At 42.7% G+C, this 23112-nt stretch overlaps 1 protein-coding gene across 1 annotated transcript in view; it reads right to left on the bottom strand.

Annotated features, from left to right (window-relative positions):
* Window positions 1–21596, bottom strand: part of LOC136863390 (uncharacterized) — a 272752-nt gene extending 251156 nt beyond the window's left edge. Inside the window, exon 1 of the mRNA XM_067139799.2 lies at window positions 21544–21596. The gene's annotated coding sequence lies outside the window, so the exon portion shown is untranslated. The remainder of the gene's footprint in view (window positions 1–21543) is intronic.
* Window positions 21597–23112: the final 1516 nt, after the last annotated feature.

The raw sequence follows: 23112 nt of genomic DNA, 5'->3' as shown, positions 1-23112 counted from the left end.
CTTTTACGTTGAGAAGATTTTCAATATATTCCCTCCACCTGTCCTGTGATTCCTTGGGATCTATTATGAGTTCACCTGAATTACCAAAAACACTGTTTATTTCCTTTTTCTCTACCTTCCTAATATTCTTTATTACTGTCCAGAAAGGTTTCCCTGCTACTTGATCTAGCTTGTCCAGGTTATTGCCAAATCTTCCCACGACTTCTTTTTGGATTCAACAATTATTTGTTTCGCTCTGTTTTCTTCATCTACGTAGAATTCCCTGTCTGAATCAGCCCTTGTTAGGAGCCTTTTCTGATAAGCCTTCTTTTTACGTTTACAAGCTGCTCTCGCTTCATCATTCCACCAAGGTGTTTGCTCTTTCCCATCTTTACACACAGCTGTTGTTCCTAGGCATTCCCTTGCTGTTTCTACTATAGCATCTCTGTATGCCACACATTCTCTTTCTATATCCTGAAACAGCTTACTGTCCACTGTTCGGAACTTTTCACTAATTATTTCCATGTACTTCTGTCTAATTTTCTCGTCCTGTAGATTTTCTAACCTTATTCGTTTGCAGACAGATTTCACTTTCTCTCTCCTAAGCCTAGAGATACTTAGTTCACTACAGATCAGATAGTGGTCTGTATCATTGAAAAGTCCTGTACATACTTATCGGATTTCCTGAATTCGAAGTCGGTTAAGACATATTCTATTATGGATCTGGTACCCCTAGCCTCCCATGTGTAGCGGTGAATAGCCTTATGCTTGAAGAATGTATTCGTATATAACTGCTAAACCCCTACTAGCACAGAAGTCCAGCAAACGCTTCCCATTCCTATTAGCTTCCATATCTTCCCCACATTTACCAATCACACGTTCGTATCCTTCAGTTCTATTTCCAACTCTCGCATTGAAATCGCCCATTGGCACTATCCTATCCTTACTATTGACCCTGACTGCGATGTCACTCAATGCTTCATAAAACTTGTCATGTTCATCCTCATCTGTACCTTCACATGGTGAATACACTGAGACAATTATTGTAGTCCTCATTCCTCCAACTGCCAAATCTACCCACATTATTCGCTTATTTACGTGCCTAACAGAAACAATATTGCGTGCAATGGTATTCCTGATAAATAGCCCTACCCCAGACTCTGCCCTTCCCTTTCTAACACCCGTCAAGTACACTTTATAATCTCCTATCACTTCCTCGATTTCTCCCCTTACGTGAATAATACTTACTCCTAGCACATCCAGATGCATACTCTTTGCTGACTCAGCCAGTTCTACTTTCTTTCTTCCATAGGCACCATTAATACTGATAACTCCCCTTCGAATTCCATTTCGTTCGCCAAGTTGTTTCCAAGGACTCCGTTACTCCCGTAGGTCCGATGCTTGTTTAAAATATTCTGAGCTCGGTAAGTTCATGAAGCAGGATGCTACACTAGTTACACATAGTCCAAGTGACGATGTCTCCTCTAATGGGTTAGGGACCACCGGTCGATTGTATAGCCCTACCCGCGTAAGCACAAGGAGGGCCATGACTCGGAATATGTCCGAGATGCCCACTCCTATTCCGTAGCAACTGGTATCCCGACTCTCAGAACCACTAAATAGGCCACTCAGCCGTTGCCCATGGTTCAAGAACTAGGACGTACCACTAGTAACCCACACCATGAACCATTAACTTTCATAATAAAATATAACGAACATAACGAATGATTGACAAGATCAGGTGGTCTCCACAGCCTACTAAGAACAACTGTCCAAATCGAAAACCATGAGAATGTCCGTGTTCACAGCCAGGTCGTCGTGGGTCAAGATGGCGGTGTAACCATTACAAATCAAGTTATTCTCTGCCGTAAAATGTAAGCAGTTAGTGGAACATAAAGCCAATAAGATTATTATTATTATTATTATTATTATTATTATTATTATTATTATTATTATTATTATTATTATTATTATTATTATTATTATTATTATTATTATTACTACATTTGGTGAATTGGTGATTTCGTATTGTTTGTAAACAAAAATATTATTCCCCTGAGAAATGTACTTTTTTGACTTATCTTGTTATTCCCTGGGATGAGCGATTTAAGATTCCGTGGAGGAAACTCAAATCAGCTGCCTCTCGCCTGATGTGCAGCGGTGACACATTGCCCTTTTAATACCTGCTGCGTAGACAGATTTCTGAGCTTGGGGTTTCTGTTTCTTAAGGGGCCCATAGACGTGCAATATTATTGCGCAAAATGGATTGTACAACATATTGTTAGCTGCCCACAGACGTACAATATTATTGCACAACAATCGGGTTTTTGCAATAAATAGAATCGTGTGGAGATAATATTGATGGTTGTGCAAAGCTGTCATAGACGTACAATATGCATGGCAATATACAGTCAATCCATGGCGGTATTTTGTTTGGTGAACACTCTTTTCTGCATCACGAAGCCGCTTCACTTCCTTCGGGAAGTTTTTACGTAGAGTACTGATTTTTAAAATAACTTCTTGCTTGTCGGCGTTCGGGTATTTTTCGCGATATTTCTCAATAAGCACCTCGTTCTGTTCACCTTTTTTTAACGCGATTACTGTAATCTTTGCTCTTAACCTCCCATAGAGCTGGAAGGCCATGGTACACTTCGATAAACTCCAAAATGAACATTTTCAGCTCCTGTTTGTCCGCCATCACGATACGTTCTCCCCCACTTGTTGATACCGACTGGCGGGAGGATGGAATATTGCACAGTATTGCCAACACACGGCACAGTATTTTGCGATTTGCGCAATATATTTCAAACTGTTTTGATTTTGTACGATATATTGCACAACCCTGCAATATTAAATACACACTATCAATTATATCGCACAAACACCGATGTTGCGCAATAATATTGCACGTCTATGGGCCCCTTAACAGTTGCAGCAAAGAAGGACACTGTTATGTCTAATTGGATAATACGAGTATTGGACCAATTGTAATAAAACAATAACAATTGTCTCACTGTTGGGCGCAAATTGTAATATAATAAAATACTTTATATTAATAGTACTTGGCGACTTCCAATGAAATGCAATTGACAATAAATAAATAAATAAAAAATAAATAAATAAATAAATAAATAAATAAATAAATAAATGACGATAATAATAATAATGTATAATTCGCCGAAAATTAAGGTAAATAGGGGCCAGAGGTCACCATAGGATCCCTCATTTTAGAATATTAATAACAATATTAATAGTAAATGGTAGAGCATAACAGATTCCTCTCAGGTCGTGTTCATAAAAGCTACAAAACTGGTACTCTGGTGACTGGGCCCTTACCAGCAAGCGTTAGAAAACGTAACCGTGGGGGTTATAGCTCAGTGGTGGTAGAGCACCCGACTGCAGAAAATGCATACAAGGCTACCACAAATATATTTAACTAACGGTTTGTCTAGTAGGACCTACATCTATATATTGAAAAAGAAACAAGATCCTATACAATTTTACAAATTAGTACTATATTTACAATTGTTCGCCTCTATGTCACTTATTAAACTGAAAGCGAATGTGTGTTCCTTTCAAGAGATTTCACGTGGTTCATTCCTGAAAATAATTATTGTTCACATGGATATATTGTTCCGAACGTAGACAGAACCCGTGCCGCTATCTTATGATTGTTTGGATACTCGTCTTTCGAAACAGAATGGTAGAAGTTTGTGCAATAATACTGCATTTGTGGAGTGTTTCCTTTAGCAAAAAATCGCGTTAATCACTTTCATTCTAGTGGAAGGTACTCAGGTGCTTCATCAACACTGCTTCAAAACGGTGACATGAATACATTAAAAATATATTACATATAGTCCGCCTCTGTGGTGTAGTGGTTAGCGTGATTAGCTGCCACCCCCGGAGGTCCGGGTTCGATTCCCGGCTCTGCCACGAAATTTGAAAAGTGGTACGAGGGCTGGAACGGGGTCCACTCAGCCTCGGGAGGTCAACTGAGTAGAGGTGGGTTCGATTCCCACCTCAGCCATCCTCGCAGTGGTTTTCCGTTTCTCCTCCAGGCGAATGCCGGGATGGTACCTAACTTAAGGCCACGGCCGCTTCCTTCCCTCTTCCTTGCCTATCCCATCCGATCTTCCCATCCCTCCACAAGGCCCCTGTTCAGCATAGCAGGTAAGGCCGCCTGGGCGAGGTACTGGTCATTCTCCCCAGTTGTATCCCCCGACCAAGAGTCTGAAGCTCCAGGACACTGGCCTTGAGGTGGTAGAGGTGGGATCCCTCGCTGAGTCCGAGGGAAAAACCGAACCTGGAGGGTAAACAGATGATGATGATGATATATTACATATATCTGAAGCATTCAAATCGCCGGTTAAAAACAGAATGGTAGAAGTTTGTGCAATAATACTGCATTTGTGGAGTGTTTCCTTTAGCAAAAAATCGCGTTAATCACTTTCATTCTAGTGGAAGGTACTCAAGTTAGTCAACTTGTTATTATAAACTAAAGTAAGCCATGCTCATTATTGTGGCATATGGTTTTCAAGGAATCATAACAAATTTAAAACGTTTTGTTTTGGGTTTCTGTGTTGCTTTTGTGATCATGATAAATGATAGACATCTCGCGGGCCAGGAATTTGAGATCGCTGCAGTAGAGTAACCAGATAAAGAATAGAGAACTTAAAATTGAGTGCACCATTATTCTTATGGTAGGCTCCCACAGGGCAGTCCCTATGAAATGGAGAGCGCAACCCATTAAGTTGTTGGGTATTACAACTTTCTTCTTGCTCTTAGCTTCCATAAGGCACTAGAAGAGTTATCTTTGTTAACAAGCTTGTAGATTGCGTGTTCCCCGCTATGTTTGGTGTAGGTACCTTTGCGCACGACATCGCCTATCAACAGTTACATCGCTTCACGCATATTGATCATTATGAAACTACGGCGACATGGAATACAGGAGGGAATGATTGACCGTTTCTCTAATATACAGTACATTCACGGTCGATATCTTTATAACCCAAAAGGTAAATTAGCTGTTTCAACAAACCAAGGCCATGCAGCGGTGTATCGAGTAACTTCGAATTATTATCCTTCACATTCAAGCACGCTAACTTCCAGACTTGCGAAACTTGACATCCAGTAAATAGACTATAAGACATAGAACCGAATGCCCCAAGTTCCAAGTGCACGACTCGTTTCTCTGCCTAGTAAGCCTCATTTTCGCGCCGCGATCCGCTTTTGGGGCTTCCCTATAACTGCATAACCTTTGGTGGTACTATTTGAAGATTCAACCAACCTTCGGGCTGATGACCTAACAGACAGACACCGATTCTAACCTGTTGTTCACATCCGTGCCTTCGCCTCCCCCTATCATTCTAACACCCTACTCTTCCTTTCAAACCACGGAGCTATCAGTTTGCGTTTGGGTGATAGTGGGTTCGAACCCCACTGTCGGCATGGTGTCGTGCCAGATGCGATCCGTGCCACTAGCGACCGCATAATCTGTAATCGTGCCGGATGCGACCGGTGCTGACAACCCAGTTTTAATATAATAAGCTATGTCAACATCCAAGATAAGGTAAGCGAAATCAGAACAAGAAAAGGTTAGAAAATAGGCCGAACATTTATAGCACTCCTTACCGAAGGGTAAAAATACCGGGCGAGTTGGCCGTGCGGTTAGGAGCGCGCAGCTGTGAGCTCGCAACCGTGAGATAGTGGGTTCGAACCCCACTGTCGGCAGCCCTGAAGATGGCTTTCCGTGGTTTCCCATTTTCACACCAGGCAAATGCTGGGGTTGTACCTTAATTAAGGCCACGGCCACTTCCTTCCCACTCCTAGCCCCTTCCTGTCCCATCGTCGCCATAGGACCTATCTGTGTCGGTGCGACGTAAAGCAAGTAGCAAAAAAAAAAAAAAAAAGAGAGAGAGAGAGAATTGAAGGAAACCACGGAAAACCACTTCAAGGATGGCTAAGGAGGGAATCGAAACCCTTTTATTCAGTTGACCTCCAGAGGCTGAGTGGACCTCGTTCCATTCCTCGTACCACTTTTCAAATTTTGTGGCAGAATCGTGAATCGCACCCGTGCCTCCGAAAGTGACAGCTAATCACAGTTTTAGTTTTTAATTTTCAAAAAAATGTTGTGCTCTGTTATTTATAACTTAGTACAGGTTTTTCATACTGCACTTTGTGGATAATAATTTTTTCTTGTATGTTGGTTTTTATATTTTTTTCATAGATTCTCGGAGTAAATGTCAAAATATCGATAGTTTTTACTGGGCATCCGACAGGAGAGCCGCGCAAAGAATGTTGTTGGTCAGGGCTCAAAAAATGTTGTGAACCACTGCACTACGCTGTACCACGGTTACTTCCTTCCCATTCGCAGCCCATTCCGGTATCTCAAAACATTTGGCTCGTAGGTTATTGTTGAGCAGCTGCAAAGAGAGCACTATGTCAACCGTGCTACAAGGAGATAAAGAAGGATTCCCGTAGGAAATATGCGTACTTATGTCTGAACAATAATGCAACAATTGTTTGCGAGAAATGTCTTCTCGTGGACGGTACAGGAAGTGTCGGTGACTGATTATATTAAGAGTATGTTTTAACTAGCAAACAAAATGGATAAAGATGTGTCCGCCTCTGTGGTGTAGTGGTTAGTGCGATTAGCTGCCACCCACGGAGGCCCGGGTTCGTTTCCCGGCTCTGCCACGAAATTTGAAAAGTGGTACGAGAGCTGGAACGGGGTCCACTCAGCCTCGGGAGGTCAAATGAGTAGAGGTGGGTTCGATTCCTGCCTCAGCCATCCTGGAAGTGGTTTTCCGTGGTTTCCCCACTTCTCCTCCAGGCAAATGCTGGGATTGTAGCCTACCTAACTTAAGGCCACGGCCGCTTCTTTCCCTCTTCCTTGTCTATCCCTTCCAATCTTCCCCTGTTCACCATAGCAGGTGAGGCCGCCTGGGCGAGGTACTGGTCATTTTCCCCAGTTGTATCCCCCGACCCAATGTCTCACGCTCCAGGCCACTGCCCTTGAGACGGTAGAGGTGGGAACCCTCGCTGAGACCGAGGAAAAAAACCAACCCTGGATGGTAAACAGATTAAGAAGGACAAGAAGAAGAAGAAGGAGATAAAGATGTCTAGTCAGAAAAGTATAAGAAAATATGAATTAATTTCTTTGACGGAAAGCAGTGTCATTTACATTTAGGATATTATCGACTGTAATATCGATTTAAATATTCATTTAACCGAGCTCGATAGCTGCAGTCGTTTAATTGCGGCCGATATCTATTATTCAGGAGATAGTGGGTTCGAACCCCACTGTCGGCAGCCCTGAATATGGTTTTCCGTGGTTTCCCATTTTCACACCAGGCAAATGCTGGGGCTGTACCTAATTAAGGCCACGGCCGCTTCCTTCTCACTCCTAGCTCCTTCCTGACCCATCGTCGCCATAAGACCTGTCTGTGCCGGTGCGACGCGACGAAAAAAAAAAAAAACAGTAATTTTAATGCTTCTTAAGCACGTTTGTAAATTAGCAGCATGGGGCCACCGGACCCAGCGCAACTATTGGCGTTCCGCAAACCCGCGTGCCCGACGGAGGGTTAGTATACTCTTAAAAAGTAAAATGCCATAAACTATATTTTACTACAGCAGGTTCAATTTGGTATCATTGAATTCAGCTTGTCAGATCTTCACTGTCCTATTTCAGTTTTAATTTTGTGCTTTTTGTGTGTGTGTCTGCAGTTATTGTATTTTAATCATTTTAAGGGTTTTTATAGTTCAAATTTTACTGTTAATTATTTGGAGTGAATTTTAAGTTATTCTAAACAAACACAAAATGTTGTTTTAAACAATCACCCTGAAGAAGCTGTTAAATAGGGCGAAGGATGTATGTTACATAATACATTGAAATTAAAGTTACTTAGTCTAGGGGTAGTCTTTTACCCGGTGGCCCGAGTTTCGATTCTTTGCCACGTCAAGGTTTCTTTTACCTGGATCTGAGGGCTGGTTTGAGATTGGAGAACAATTGAGGAGCTGTTTGACGGTGAGATTAGAGCCCCGATCTAGTACACCAAGAATAACGTCCGAGAGGATTCGTTACGCTGACCACGCGTTGCCTCGTAATATGCAGGCCTTCGGGGTAAGCAGCGGTCACTTGATAGGGCAAGGCCCATCATGGATGTAGTGCCATGGATTGATTTTTTGATTTGGTTTATTTTAAAAAATATTGACAGGTTGATTTAATTATTAAACTTAATATCAGTTAGTCAATAAGATAAATATGACAGGTTTTTCTTTTTACATGTAAAATTATATTCGACTATTTTTACCACAACAAGGATTTATTAAAAGTTTAGATCCAGCAAAATGCACAATGGCTGCAAAGTAAAAACTTTATGCTGGATCTCGTAACATTTCACTTCTTCTAATTCCGCTAGACTTTAATAAATCTAAACCATAATCTTGGTTTTTAGAAGTCAGCGTGTGTTTTAGGTTCAAATTAGTTTAGCTAGATTATCAGATTAACATACATACATACATCATCATTATGGACTGTTATGCCTTTCAGCGTTCAGTCTGCAAGCCTCTGTGAATTTACTACACGTCGCCACAATCCTCTATTTGCAACTAGTGTTGTGGTCTCATTTAGTTCTATACCTCTTATTTTTAAATGGTTAGAAACTGCGTCTAACAATCGTCGCCTTGTTCTCCCTCTTTTTCTCTTACCCTCCATAACAGAGTCCATTATTCTCCTAGGTAACCTATCCTCCTCCATCAGCCTCACATGACCCAACACCGAAGCCGGTTTATGCGTACAGCTTCATCCATCGAGTTCATTCCTAACCTAGCCTTTACATCCTCATTGCGAATACCCTCCTGCCATTGTTCCCACCAGTTTGTATCAGCAATCATTCTCGCTAATTTCATGTCTGTTACTTCTAACTTATGAATAAGGTATCCTGAGTCCACCCAGTTTTCGTTCCCGTAAAGCAAAGTTGATCTGAAAACAGACCGATGTAAAGATAGTTTCATCCGGGAGCTGACTTCCTTCCTACAGAATACTGTTGATCGCAACTGTGAGCTCACTGCATTAGCTTTACTACACCTTGATTCAATCTCACTTACTATATTACCATCCTGGGAGAACACACATCCTAAATACTTGAAATTATCTACCTGTTCCAGATTAAACAATAGTAAACAGGCATTCTTTAGATAGAAACAAATTAACAAATACAGGCAAATGGGTAAGTGAAAAAAAAAAAGTTGAACACCTGGATGATATTATGGCCCCAATCTAGTAAACCAAGAATAACGACCGAGAGGATTCGTTACGCTGACCACGCCTTGCCTCGTAATATGCAGGCCTTCGGGGTAAGCAGCGGTACCTTGATAGGCCAAGGCCCATCAAGGATGTAGTGCCATGGGTTGATTTTTGACTTGGTTTATTTTTAAAAATATTGACAGGTGTATTTAATACACTTAATACATTAGAGGTTTACGTTAAGGGGAAGGGGTGGGGTTTTACATTTCGAAAGTATCCACACTATGACATTTCTTAGAATACTGTATGGTAGATAGTGGGTTCGAACCCCACTGTCGGCAGCCCTGAAGATGGTTTTCCTCAGTTTCCCATTTTCACACCAGGCAAATGTTGGGGCTGTACCTTAAAAAGGCCACGGCCGCTTCCTTCCCACTTCCAGCCATCGTCGCCATAAGATCTATCTGTGTCGGTGCGACGTTAAGCAACTTGCAAAAAAAAAAAAAAAAAAAAGAAAGAATACTGTATACAGCATTGAATCCTCGATGTGCTGAAGTACCCCTGCGACGCGGTTGATGCAAGTATCAATACATTTTTTTTACAATTTGTTTTACGTCGCACCGACAGAGATAGGTCTTATGGTGACGATGGTATAAGAAAGGCGTAGGAATGGGAAGGAAGTGGCCGTGGCCTTAATTAAGGTACAGCTCCAGTATTTGCCTGGTGTGAAAATGGGAAACCACGGAAAACCATCTTCAGGGCTGCCGACAGTGGGGTTCGAACGCACTATCTCCCGGATGCAAGCTCACAGCTGTGCGCCCCTAACCGCACGGCCAACTCGCCCGGTCAATACATTTTGAAACATTTCATGTGCAGTAAGAAAGAGTTTCATGTGGTATGATGGTACGTTCTGTACCTGTGTGTTTCCGATGATTGATGTACTGTATAGAGTTGTAGAAAATGAGTTCTAACTTGGAAATAAAATCTTTCTAGACCCAAAACATATTTTCTTCTACGTGTGAGGAATGTGTGCTGAAATGTTGTCCTACCTTTGTGTTACACTCCGTGTAAAAACACTTATTGTGAACTATAGGGTGTACGAAATTTTGAAGTTTAGAACTTGCGATTAATTGTAACAACCATGTACACTCAACTTTCGATTAACCGGGATCTAAGGTCATACGAGACAGTAAATACATTTGCAGCAAGCAGCGAAAACTGTACCACGGCAATTGCTGCCGCTGCATGCCACACGGCGGCAGTAAATGCAGTTGTAGCACAGTAGCTGCAGAGCAAGGATCATCTGTTGTTCCCGAAGATCTAGTTCAGTTATGAATCTTGCAGCGAATGTTGCTTTATCCGTGTTACTTGTACGACTGAGGCGGCGGTGACAAAACATGAAATGGTGGATTCATCCTATTATCAGTGAAAGGTCAACGAAGGGTAAATTAATTTGTTGTTATTCATGAGAACCTGAAGCTTTACCCAGACAATTTTTTTATTAATACCGAATGTCACTGAGCTTTTTTCACGATCTATTGCCAGTTATAAGTGGCAAAATGTTGTCGCCGTTGCTGTCCATTGTAATGATATACAATCTTGTACTACGAAATAATCATGAAACTTTCCTCATCAGGAAACGAGGGGCCCATTTTCAATTATTGCGGGGTGCCCCCGAGCTTCTTAGCGCCGCTACTGCGCGAATTGTAACAAACATGGGTACTTCTCCACGTCCAGAATGACATGTTCACTGTCCACATACTCCATATTTCGTAAATGTACTATTGAAATTAAATGGCGTATGGCTTTTAGTGCCGGGAGTGTCCCAGGACAATATGTTCGGCTCGCCAAGTGCAAGTCTTTTGATTTGTCACCCGTAGGCGACCTACAGTACGCATTTACTTGCCAGTAAATGCAGTTCACCGGAAGCAGTTCAAGGTCTTGCTGTTATGGCCAGAGCCCATTTCTTTCACTGCATAAGCTGTTGGATAGTGGCCACAAGAGACGGTATTTACTGCTTATTTCATTTTCGCTCATAAGGGTCATTACGTATATAACGGTTCCGTGCCAGATGCGACCGTGCCGGATGCGACCAGGCCATTATCGTGCCAATAGCGACCGAGTGGATAAGCATCGTGCCGCATGCGACCCATCAATCACTTACAATTGATTTGCATTAAGGGTTGTCACCAAGTGGCAGATTGCTTATAAGTAGCTTACTTAAGGGGCCCATAGACGTGCAATATTATTGCACAAAAATAGAGTTTGTGCAATAAATAGAATCGTGTGGAGATAATATTGATAGTTGTGCAATATATTGTGCAAAGCGGTCATAGACGTACAATATGCGTTGCAATATATAGTCAGTCCATGCCGGTATTTTAATTGGTGATTATATTGAGTGACACTGATCTTTGATGCATTTTGATCAAAGTGGGCGTAAGTGCCAAAAAGAAGCAGAAACGGAAAAGAAGCACAGGGGCCAAACAGTGGTTTCTAGACAGAGAAAAGTACACTCATGAAAATTTACTCAATGAACTGAGAAAATGGGAACCAAACGATTTTCGAAACTTTCTGCGCATGAATGGTGAATTGTATGATGAACTCCTCGCTTTGCTCTTAACGTCCCACAGAGCCGGAAGGCCATGGTACACTTCGATAAACTCCAAAATAAACTTTTTCTCCTCTCTTCTCCAACGCTTGTTGATACCAACTGGCGGGAGGACGGGATATTGCACAATATTGCCAACACACAGCACAGTATTTTGCGATTTGCGCAATATATTTCAAACTTTCTTGATTTCGTACAATATATTGCACAACCCTTCAATATTAAATACACACTATCAATTTTATTGCACAAACCCCGATATTGCGCAATAATATTGCACGTCTATGGGCCCCTTTAGTCTTTTCTAAAATAAATGTCTGACACCGTGGTTAGCAGGTTCGAGTGCCGTTGGTCGAAAGAAAAATATAATAATTTACGTCCCAGTAACTACTTTTATGGTTTAAGGACACGCCGAGGTGCCGGAATTTAGTCCCGCAGGACTTATTTTACGTGCCAGTAAATCCACCGTCACAAAGCTGACGTATTTGAGCACGTTGAAATACCACCGGACTGAGCTAGGATCGAACCTGCCAAGTTGGAGTCGGAAGACCAGCATCTCAACCGTCTGAGCCGTCTGAGCCACTTAGCCTGGATGAAAAAAATCACCATCAGAATGTTGGCCGGCAGGGTAGGAAAGTTGGTGGTAGACAGTTTCTAATCACTAGATTGCATGCCAAAAGCCTGGACTCAAATCCCACCTCCAGACGCGCAGGCCGCCCATGGGAGTCAGGTAGAAAGACCTGCACCGGGCAAGCCGCACACGTCCTCGGACACTCCTGGTTCTAATAGGACATGATAAGTAATAGTCCTAGGTCGTAAATAATTTCAGAGAATTAGGATCTTTTCTTTTGCTAGTGGCATTACGTCGCACCGACACAGACAGGTCTTAAGGCGATGATGGAATAGGAAAGTGCTAAGAATTGGATGGAAGCGGCCCTGGTCATAATTAAAGTACAGCCCCAGCATTTGCCTGGTGTGAAAATGGGAAACCACGGAAAACCATCTTCAGGGCTGCCGACAGTGGAATTCGAACCCACTATCTCCCGGATGCAAGCTCAGGGCCGCGCGCCTCTAACCGTATGGCCAACTCGCCCGGTGGGAAAAGACGTAAACGCATCACCATGTTTCGTGTTGTAAAACGAGTTTCCCCCAGATGTGTTATGTAAAGTAAGGGCAGTAGCTGCTTATAGGACTTATTGAAATGGCATTGCACTTCGTTTAGCTTACCTTATCTTGGGTGATGACACAACTTATCAAATGACAATTTGCTTGTCAACGCCGGTCGCATCCGGCACGGTTACAGATTATGCGGTCGCTAGTGTCACGGGTCGCATGCGGCACGGTCGCATCTGGCACGCCACCTATATAACAATAGTAATAGTACATTTACGAAACATGAGAGTTTGTGGACAGTGAACGTGTCATTCTGGACGTGGAGAAGTACCCATGTTTGTTACAATACGCGCAGTAGCGGCGCTTAGAAGCTCGGGGGCTCCCCGCAATAATTGAAAATGGGCCCCTCGTTTCCTGATGAGGAAAGTTACATGATTATTTCGTAGTACAAGATTGTATATCATTACAATGGACAGCAACGGCGACAACATTTTGCCACTTATAACTGGCAATAGATCGTGAAAAAAGTTCAGTGACATTCGGTATTATTAAAAAAATTGTCTGGGTAAAGCTTCAGGTTCTCATGAATAACATCATCATCGTCATCATCTGTTTACCCTCCAGGTTCGGTTTTTCCCGCGGACTCAGCGAGGGATCCCACCTCTACCGCCTCAAGGGCAGTGTCCTGGAGCTTCAGACTCTTGGTCGTGGGATACAACTGGGGAGAATGACCAGTACCTCGCCCAGGCGGCCTCACCTGCTATGCTGAACAGGGGCCTTGTGGAGGGATGGGAAGATTGGATGGGATAGGCAAGGAAGAGGGAAGGAAGCGGCCGTGGCCTTAAGTTAGGTACCATCCCGGCATTCGCCTGGAGGAGAAACGGAAAACCACTGCGAGGATGGCTGAGGTGGGAATCGAACCCACCTCTACTCAGTTGACCTCCCGAGGCTGAGTGGACCCCGTTCCAGCCCTCGTACCACTTTTCAAATTTCGTGGCAGAGCCGGGAATCGAACCCGGACCTCCGGGGTGGCAGCTAATCACGCTAACCACTACACCACAGAGGCGGACCTCATGAATAACAACAAATTAATTTACCCTTCGTTGACCTTTCACTGATAATAGGATGAATCCACCATTTCATGTTTTGTCACCGCCGCCTCAGTCGTACAAGTAACACGGATAAAGCAACATTCGCTGCAAGATTCATAACTGAACTAGATCTTCGGGAACAACAGATGATCCTTGCTCTGCAGCTACTGTGCTACAACTGCATTTACTGCCGCCGTGTGGCATGCAGCGGCAGCAATTGCCGTGGTACAGTTTTCGCTGCTTGCTGCAACTGTATTTACTGGCTCGTGTGGCCTTAGCCTATGGCTGGTTTACACGTGGACAGTGTTTAGTACAGTAGTCAGGCCCCGATTTACAAATGGGCGGACTGGGCATTTGCCCAGGGCGCCAGGTTTTGAGGGGCGGCGGCCGGCGTATCTAGTAATTATGGCCTGCGTGAATTACGTCTTAATTCCACTCAAATTACTCTTACATTCCACAAATTATTCCAATTATTTTATTAGCCTATATAAAACCTTTAAACTATTCTAACTTTAAAACCTGAATTTAATCTATATATTTAAATTTTAGGAAGAAAATGTGTCTTATTTCCAAAATAATTTATTTACATACAAACTATCAAACTGAACCAACGACTTTTTAAATAAAAATAAAATCAGCCTGATTCTTATTTGGCTGCTACCTGTATTTGGCTTGATGTTTAATTATGAGAATTAACTGCATTTGCATAATGTACTGTTTTAAAACTCATAATCTTGAAAACTGTAATATTTAATTTGTAAACAATTATTTTTTAGAGGAACAGGAAAACGAGCAGTGGCGGGGGGGGGGGGGGGGGGCGGCTAAATATTGTTTGCCCAGGGCGCTAACTACTTGAAATCGAGGCCTGACAGTAGTAAGTGGTAAGTTACTACTTAACTCACGTAGGCTTGTTTAAACGTAAGACAGAGTTTAGTACACTGGTACATGGCAGTTTGTCACTCAAGCCAAGTGAATCAGTCGTTCCTGTGTCAACTAGATCAGAGATAAGATGGACGGCCATCAACAACGTGTTAGATAACATTTTATAGGAAGTTGAGGATGAGGTGACCAAAGTTAGGAGAAAAAGAGAATGGGAGAGAAAATGGATTACCAGAAGGAATAATCTCGGGGCAAGTACAATTCTCTTTCAACAATTAGCCGAGGAGGATCGACAGGAATATATGTTATCCTTGCGAATGTCACAAGTAACATTTAATGAGTTACTGCATAAAGTTGAACCAATGATACAAAAGACAGATACCATCATGCGTAGTGCATTATCAGCAAAGCTGAAACTGCATATCGTGCTGTACATGCTCGCGACGGGAAATAATGTCCGAAGCCTTCATCATTTCTTCAGAGTTTCCAAAGCCAGTATATCTTTAATGATTCCGGAAGTATATGAAGCTATATATATATATATATATACACTGCTCTGAAAGATTTCATACAGGTAAGGAAAAATATAAACACATATTGGTTACAATATTATATATAAGCAATTGTTTAGCAAAACGACTATTATCAAAGGTTTATTACTTTTAAATTTCAGTGAATACACATCAAAAACCTATCACAATAATTAGTATTGTTTCAATTCTGCAGTGACTTAAAAGCTTCTGTCCATCTAGCCATTGTTGTCGGCAATTAGAATGAACGATCAAAAGAAAAGAGGAACTCACAACGATGATCAGCTCCGTAGCTTTACCCACAACTTATCAACTTGACTGTTCGCACGTGGTAAGTTGCAAGTACAGTGCTCCCTCACTACTCCGATGGGTGCGCGCGCAGCTGGTGCGAAGTCTACTTGAAAGGAAAAATAGACTGGATTCTATTCCACTTGACTAAATTGTTACTTAATCGTTTACTTACCACTTACCACTTACCACTAAAGTCACAGTTCACACGCTGCAAGTCACTTAAAATTAAGTTAAAAATTTAGTTACCACTAAATTACTGTCCGCGTGTAAACAGGCCATAAGTCTTTCCGGATAAGTAAAATCGCGGTTAACCCGCACAAATAAAAAAAACAAAAAAAAAAACAGGCGTACTGAAAGTACAGTTAAAATGATAATAAATGATACTACTGTATTGTTTTCATTAACTTATCCAATCAAAGCAGAGCAAAGTCACCTCCGTACAGGCCATGAAGGCCCTTGGAGGAGTGGAAGGTAAAGGCTTCCACCATTCGTAAATTCGGCACGTGGTGGGGTAGAGTGGTTAGTTCTACGCCCGGCCGCCTTTGCCCCCAGGGATTAACCTGGTACTCATTTTTGGTGTACGTTAAGTGAACCTCAGGGCCATATGCACCTCCGGAAGTGGAAATCTCGTTTCTTAAATTTTACGACTTCCTGACGGGGATTCCAACCCACGTCCTTTCGGGCGAACCGAGCACGCCTTTACCGCCTCGGCCAGGCAGCCTCCTAACTTATCCGATACGTTGCAGGAAAAGTAGCACTTAGCACAATTAATGAATGGAAAATTAAACAGCACTTTTCGTTGAAACTAATAAAACCCCATGGCACTACAGCCCTTGAAGGGCGAGGCCTACCAAGCGACCGCTGCTCAGCCCGAAGGCCTGCAGATTGCGAGGTGTCGTGTGGTCAGCACGACGATTCCTCTCGGCCGTTATTCTTAGCTTTGGAGACCGGGGCCGCTGTCTCACTATCAGATAGCTCCTCAATTCTAATCACGTAGGCTGAGTGGACCTCGAATCAGCCCTCAGGTCCAGATAAAAAACCCTGCCCTGGCTGGGAATCCAACCCGGTGTACTGCATTGTGCTTATCACATGTACAGCTTGCAGAGGTATCGCTACCGGCGTGCTAGCTAGCCAGTGTCTTTGGAAGGTGCGGTATCCAACTGATGAGCCCATGCCACGCTGAGGCGAAACACTGACAATTTTTTACGATTGAGTTTCCTGAATTTTATTTAATTAGTCATGGTCTTCTGCGGTTTTTTTTAAACCTAGAAACACGTTCTTTATTTTGCTTCTCAAGTTTCTCAAAACAAGTTTATCGGTGATGAGAGCATCGTCCTGGCACTATTATCCCGACCCTTTGTAATTCTGTATTACTCTAACTCCTAACACTCGTACATTTTTAGTGTTTTTGATATCGCGGTTAAACCGCAACGCGGTTGATCCGATTACGGTAAATCGAGAGTTGAGTGTATATGAATATTTTAGACAGGCCATTGTTTTGCTTGTGATTGGAACTACGTATCTGCCAACAATGTGCTGATGCTTCCATTAATAAATTTACACTGAGCTTGATCTAGCATTTTACCTTCAGTCTCTGTAGTCGTTAAGACATCGCAGTTCGCAAGTAATTCCTATACGTCGTTAAGCAAAAGATGAAAAGGGTATTATAAGACCTCTGCCCGGTCTTTTAATTTTAAGTGAATGGGTTTTACCCTTACCTTTACCGCCAAAGAGTTGAGTGAGAAGAAGTGTGGACCTGTGGAGAAAGGATATAGTTAAGCCGGAAGTTGAATGACCAACAACACAGGGCTTTTTGAACAATGGATGACTCGAACAGGTAAAATATTTGTGGTGTGATGAGTTCAGAAATCCAGACGGATACATGGAAATAATTCTCCCTCAACCAATTGTGAAGGCATCGTATAATTTAATTTCGTGTGGCTATGTCTAACCGAGTGCAGCCCTTGTAAGGCAGACCCTCCGATGAGGGTGGGCGGCATCTGCCATGTGTAGGTAACTGCGTGTTATTATGGTGAATGATAGTGTTATGTGTGGTGTGTGCGTTGCAGGGATGTTGGGGACACCACAAACACCCAGCTCCCGAGCCACTGGAATTAACCAATGAAGGTTAATCCCCGACCCGGCCGGGAATCGAACCCGGGACCCTCTGAATCGAAGGCCAATACGCTGACCATTCAGCCAACGAGTCGGACAAGGCATCGTATGATGAAATAAATATTGCTGTTGATGCCATTATGACTCGATGGCCAGATGATACCAACATGGGTAAAATGGTATTTTCCTGTGAACTCAAAATGTGGAAAAGAAAGTTCTCTTATAGAATCAGTAATCCTGAAACAATGGACTTCATTTCTGACTTAACATTTTGCGACAGCGACAATTTCCCAACAATGCACAGAGTACTGAAACTGTTTGCTGTCACATCAGAACGCTCTTTTCCTTCCCTTGAAATATTTAAAAGGTTTGCAGAATATGACTGCACAGGGAAGATTGAATGGATGAGCTCTTTTATATATACCCAAAGAAGAACATGTGACCGTAGAAAATATGATCCATGAGCTGGCCAAAAAACCCAGGAAACGTCTGCTATTATAATCATCAACATGTCCGACTCGTTGGCTGAACGGTCAGCGTACTGGCCTTCGGTTCAGAGGGTCCCGGGTTCGCTTCCCGGCCGGGTCGGGGATTTTAACCTTAATTGGTTAATTCCAATGGCACGGGGGCTGGGTGTATGTGTTGTCTTCATCATAATTCGATCCTCATCACGACGCGCAGGTCGCTTACGGGAGTCAAATATAAAGACCTGCACCTGGCGAGCCAAACCCGTCCTGGGATATCCCGGCACAAAAAGCCATACGACATTCCATCATCAACATGAATACAAATGTGTCTTAATTAAATAATTCTGTTATTTTGAACGTTTCATTACAAGTTGCTTTACGTCGCACTGACATAAAAAATGAAATTGCGTATTGCTTTTAGTGCCGGAGTGTCCGAGGACATGTTCGGCTCGCCAGTTGCAGGTCTTTTGATTTGCACCCGGAGGCGACCTGCGCGTCGTGATGAGGACGGAATGATGATGAAGACGACACATACAGCCAGCCCCCGTGCCAGTGAAATTAACCAATTAAGGTTACCCTGCCGGGAAGCGAACCCGTGACCCCTGTGACCAAAGGCCAGCACGCTAACCATTTAGCCATGAAGCTGGACCATACGCCACTGACTGACACAGATAGGTCTTAGGGCGGCGAACGTATAGCAAAGGGCTAGGAGTGGGAAGGACGCGGCCATGGCCGTAATTAAGGTGCAGCTCCAGGATTTGCCTGATGTGAAAATGGGAAACCACGAAAAACCATCTTCAGGCTGCCGACGGTGGGGTTCGAACCCACTATCTCCCCAATACTGGATACTGGCCGCACTTGACCGACTGCAGCTATCGAACTCGGTTTGAACATTTCCATTTATTGTCTCTTAATTTCACAATATGCACCGAACATTGTTTTATAGAAGTCTTCAAATTTTAATATTTAATATCCCCATCCCCCCCTATTTTATTTTTCGTACGCTCCTGGTGATCTATACGGTTACTCTTCCGTAGATTTAGATACAATGTAAAAATCATTTCCTCATCTCTTTTGCTCTGTCTGCAATCATTTGGGAATGCTAGAACTTTTAAGGGTTATGGTCAAGCATTTCTTTTCGGCTTGCTCTACATTTTATTTCACTGCATGTCCTTCGCTTGAGTGTATAATATTTTGCCTATTATTTAAGATAGCAATGCTCCTAAACGTACACCAAATTACATTGAAAAATCTCCAGCTGTTTCCGAATTATGACGGAAAAAATCCACAGACGAACACCCTCCCAACGGGGGTGGGATAGGCCTATGAATAATAATAATAATAATAATAATAATAATAATAATAATAATAATAATAATAATAATAATAATAATGAATAAAAAAGCTATCCAGACCAAGGGGGAAGTTTTCATTCCCCTTCCCGGGGCGGGCCACCTAGAAGGTTACGCCTTCTCTCTGGCCAGGAGATTTGGCGGGGTTTGGGGATTTGATGGGATCAGTTCTTCCTTTTCTTACGAAGTTCTCCTTACATGAAAAATAACTGACCATCTGTATGATGTCATTATTAGGACATTATGCATAGCATCGGAAAATTAAAGTAAAACCTTTACTATATTAGCTAATGACACTTGTTGCCGGACGGGAACACAAAATATAATGTGTACCTGTAGGTACAGATATCAATACCTCATTCCTCAGTCGAGACTGTGATTATACACAGGTTCTCGAATGCAAAAGATAATGTCTGTCGGCCCGTTTAATGTACACTGCACATCCAGAACTGAGTTCCTGAACTTCTGATATTTGATTATGAACTTATTTTTATTTAGAATTTGCTCTATGTCGCACCCACACAGATAGGTCTTATGGCGACGATGGGATAGGAAGGGCCTAGGAGTTGGAAGGAAGCAGCCGTGGCCTTAATTAAGGCACAGCCCCAGCATTTGCCTGGTGTGAAAATGGGAAACTACGGAAAACCATATTCAGGGCTGCCAACAACGGGATTCGAACCCACTATCTCCCGGATGCAAGCTCACAGCAGCGCGCCCCTAACCGCACGGCCAATTCGCCCGGTCGTTTAAGAAACAGCTAGGTAAACAATTGAACAATTGATAGCGAATCTGCCATATGCGCGATAGCCCTAAATGCAGATGATTGATTGATTGATTGATTGATTGATTGATTGATTGATTGATTGATTGATTGATTGATTGATTGAAAATGTATGTATGTCTAGTCCTCAGACTGATTGTATCCTCAACAGCTCCACCATTATCTGTCATAGATGGCCTAGGCATTACTGAAGAGGCGTACTAGGGTAATTAGGAGTGAGGTAGTTTCCCGTTGCTTTCCTCGCTGAGCTAGAAGTTGCTATTACATATCAGTCAGCCAAGCCTACTGAAATGCGTGCACCAACCGACCCTATGAGCAACATTTTCATCCCATTCATAGCAGGGAGTGACTGCATAAGGAATGGAATGACTAGCATTGTTCATACCTCAGTCACTTTCATATTGTAAAAGTCAAGGATAAGACAGAGACAGATCTATGAAGGTAACAAAATTGCTCTAGACTAGACCATACCAGAAGACATAGTGCTCTGTAAACACTAGGTCTCGCCAGCAAAGGCACTGATTGAAAATAATGACGCAATATTTTAAAAATGACCTAAAAATAAAAATGGCAGAGAATGTCGAAAAATATTACTTAATACATATTTATCAATCTGGCGGTCCTAATGAGATTTAGATATAAGTTAACAATGACTATGACGTACCAGTTAACAAAATTTGATAACAAAATTTAATGATATGTCATCAAAACCTGGGTTCTGCTTATAATATATAATTCGTATTGTAATGCCAGCCTCCAAAGGTCAAGATTTGCAACCAATGTGTTTAATCTCAGTTGGTCAGAACTTTGTAACTTGAGGAGGTTCGTTAGAGGAAGTGACGTCAGTATTTTGCCACTTCAGAATACGATAATCCTAGGATTAATTATATATATATATTGTGGAGAAATTGTCAACGATTGGTCTAAACAAACAATATAGAAAACACTGATCTGCTTAATACCGTCGTTTCAAAATCTCCTCCATTCCGTTAGTTTGCGATATACGGGAACCATACTGCTGAATAGAGGGAAATAAGCGAAATAAGCACTCCACAAGTCTAGTTTCACATACAGGAACAATGTTACTTACTGTGGATGAAGCAGACTTCAGGGCAGCTGTTAAGCGCTGTTACTTTGTGACCGATATTTTATCACCTCAGGTATGACTTCGGAGTGTGCGCGTTATCCAGGCTAGCGTGAGCCGCCGCATGGAAACATTACGCGAATGGTGTGACAACCATTTAGCAAGAGCACAGCCCATAACATTCATTCATAAGTCAAATAATGTACAAAATTCGGGCCGTTATATACCTGTTGATGAAGTCCACAGTTTACGAAAAGAAAGAAAGTCACAATGTGCGAAAGTTTACAGCAACACAGGCCTAAGGAGTGTGATAAGGGCCCGCATGCTGAAATAAAAATTAGCACCCCCCTCCCCAGATACAATATAAAACCTATGAATAACTTAATATGAATTCAATTAGGCCCTACAGCAGATAGAAGTAATGCAATATACTGTACAGTTATATAAACAAAGGGATTATTCATCATTGTAAGATTATTTACAAATAATGTTTAATAGGTTTTATTTGACTGTCCGGCTCTATGGCTAAGTGGTTAGCGTGCTGGTCTTTGGTCATAGGGGTTCCGGGTTTGATTCCCGGCAGGGTCGGGAATTCAAACCATAATTGGTTAATTTCGCTGACACGGGGCTGGGTGTATGTGTCGCCTTCATCATCATTTCATCCTCATCACGACGCGCAGGTCGCCTACGGGAGTCAAATAAAAAGACCTGCATCTGGCGAGCCGAACTTGTCCTCGGACACTCCCGGCTCTAAAAGCCATACACCATTTCCATTTTACTTGACTGCCTTCTTGGTTCAATGGCTAAGCTGTTGAACTGCCAACCATGAGCCAGTTAGATGTCCGTATTTAACTTTAATTGGTTTCATTTTTCAGTAATTAGAGAACTATACTCTGTAACCGATACCGAAGTCTCAGTTATAATAATTTATTCGATTAAAACACAGAAAGTCCGCCTCTGTGGTGTAGTGGTTAGCGTGATTAGCTGCCACCCCCAGAGGCCCGGGTTCGATTCCCGGCTCTGTCACGAAATTTGAAAAGTGGTACGAGGGCTGGAACGGGGTCCACTCAGCCTCGGGAGGTCAACTGAGTAGAGGTGGGTTCGATTTCCACCTCAGCCATCCTGGAAGTGGTTTTCCGTGGTTTTCCACTTCTCCTCCAGGCGAATGCCGGGATGGTACCTAACTGAAGGCCACGGCCGCTTCCTTCCCTCTTCCTTGCCTATCCCTTCCAATCTTCCCATCCCTCCAGAAGGCCCCTGTTCAGCATAGCAGGTGAGGCCGCCTGGGCGAGGTACTGGTCATACTCCCCAGTTGTATCCACCGACCAAGAGTCTGAAGCTCCAGGACACTGCCCTTGAGGCGGTAGAGGTGGGATCCCTCGCTAAGTCCGAGGGAAAAACCGAACCTGGAGGGTAAACAGATGATGATGATGATGAAAACACAGAAACGTATACGAACAAAATTAAATCAAAAACTGTTCAAATAAAGTTTTGAAAAATATGAAACCTCGCAACTGATAAGCCTATTATTATTAACTTTGCGCAAAGAGAGCTCGTTCCAAACTGAGTTGATTG

The sequence above is a fragment of the Anabrus simplex genome, chromosome 2 (genome assembly GCF_040414725.1).
Source record: "Anabrus simplex isolate iqAnaSimp1 chromosome 2, ASM4041472v1, whole genome shotgun sequence".
Taxonomy (NCBI): Eukaryota; Metazoa; Arthropoda; class Insecta; order Orthoptera; family Tettigoniidae; genus Anabrus; species Anabrus simplex.
This window is presented reverse-complemented; position numbering and strand designations above follow the sequence as displayed.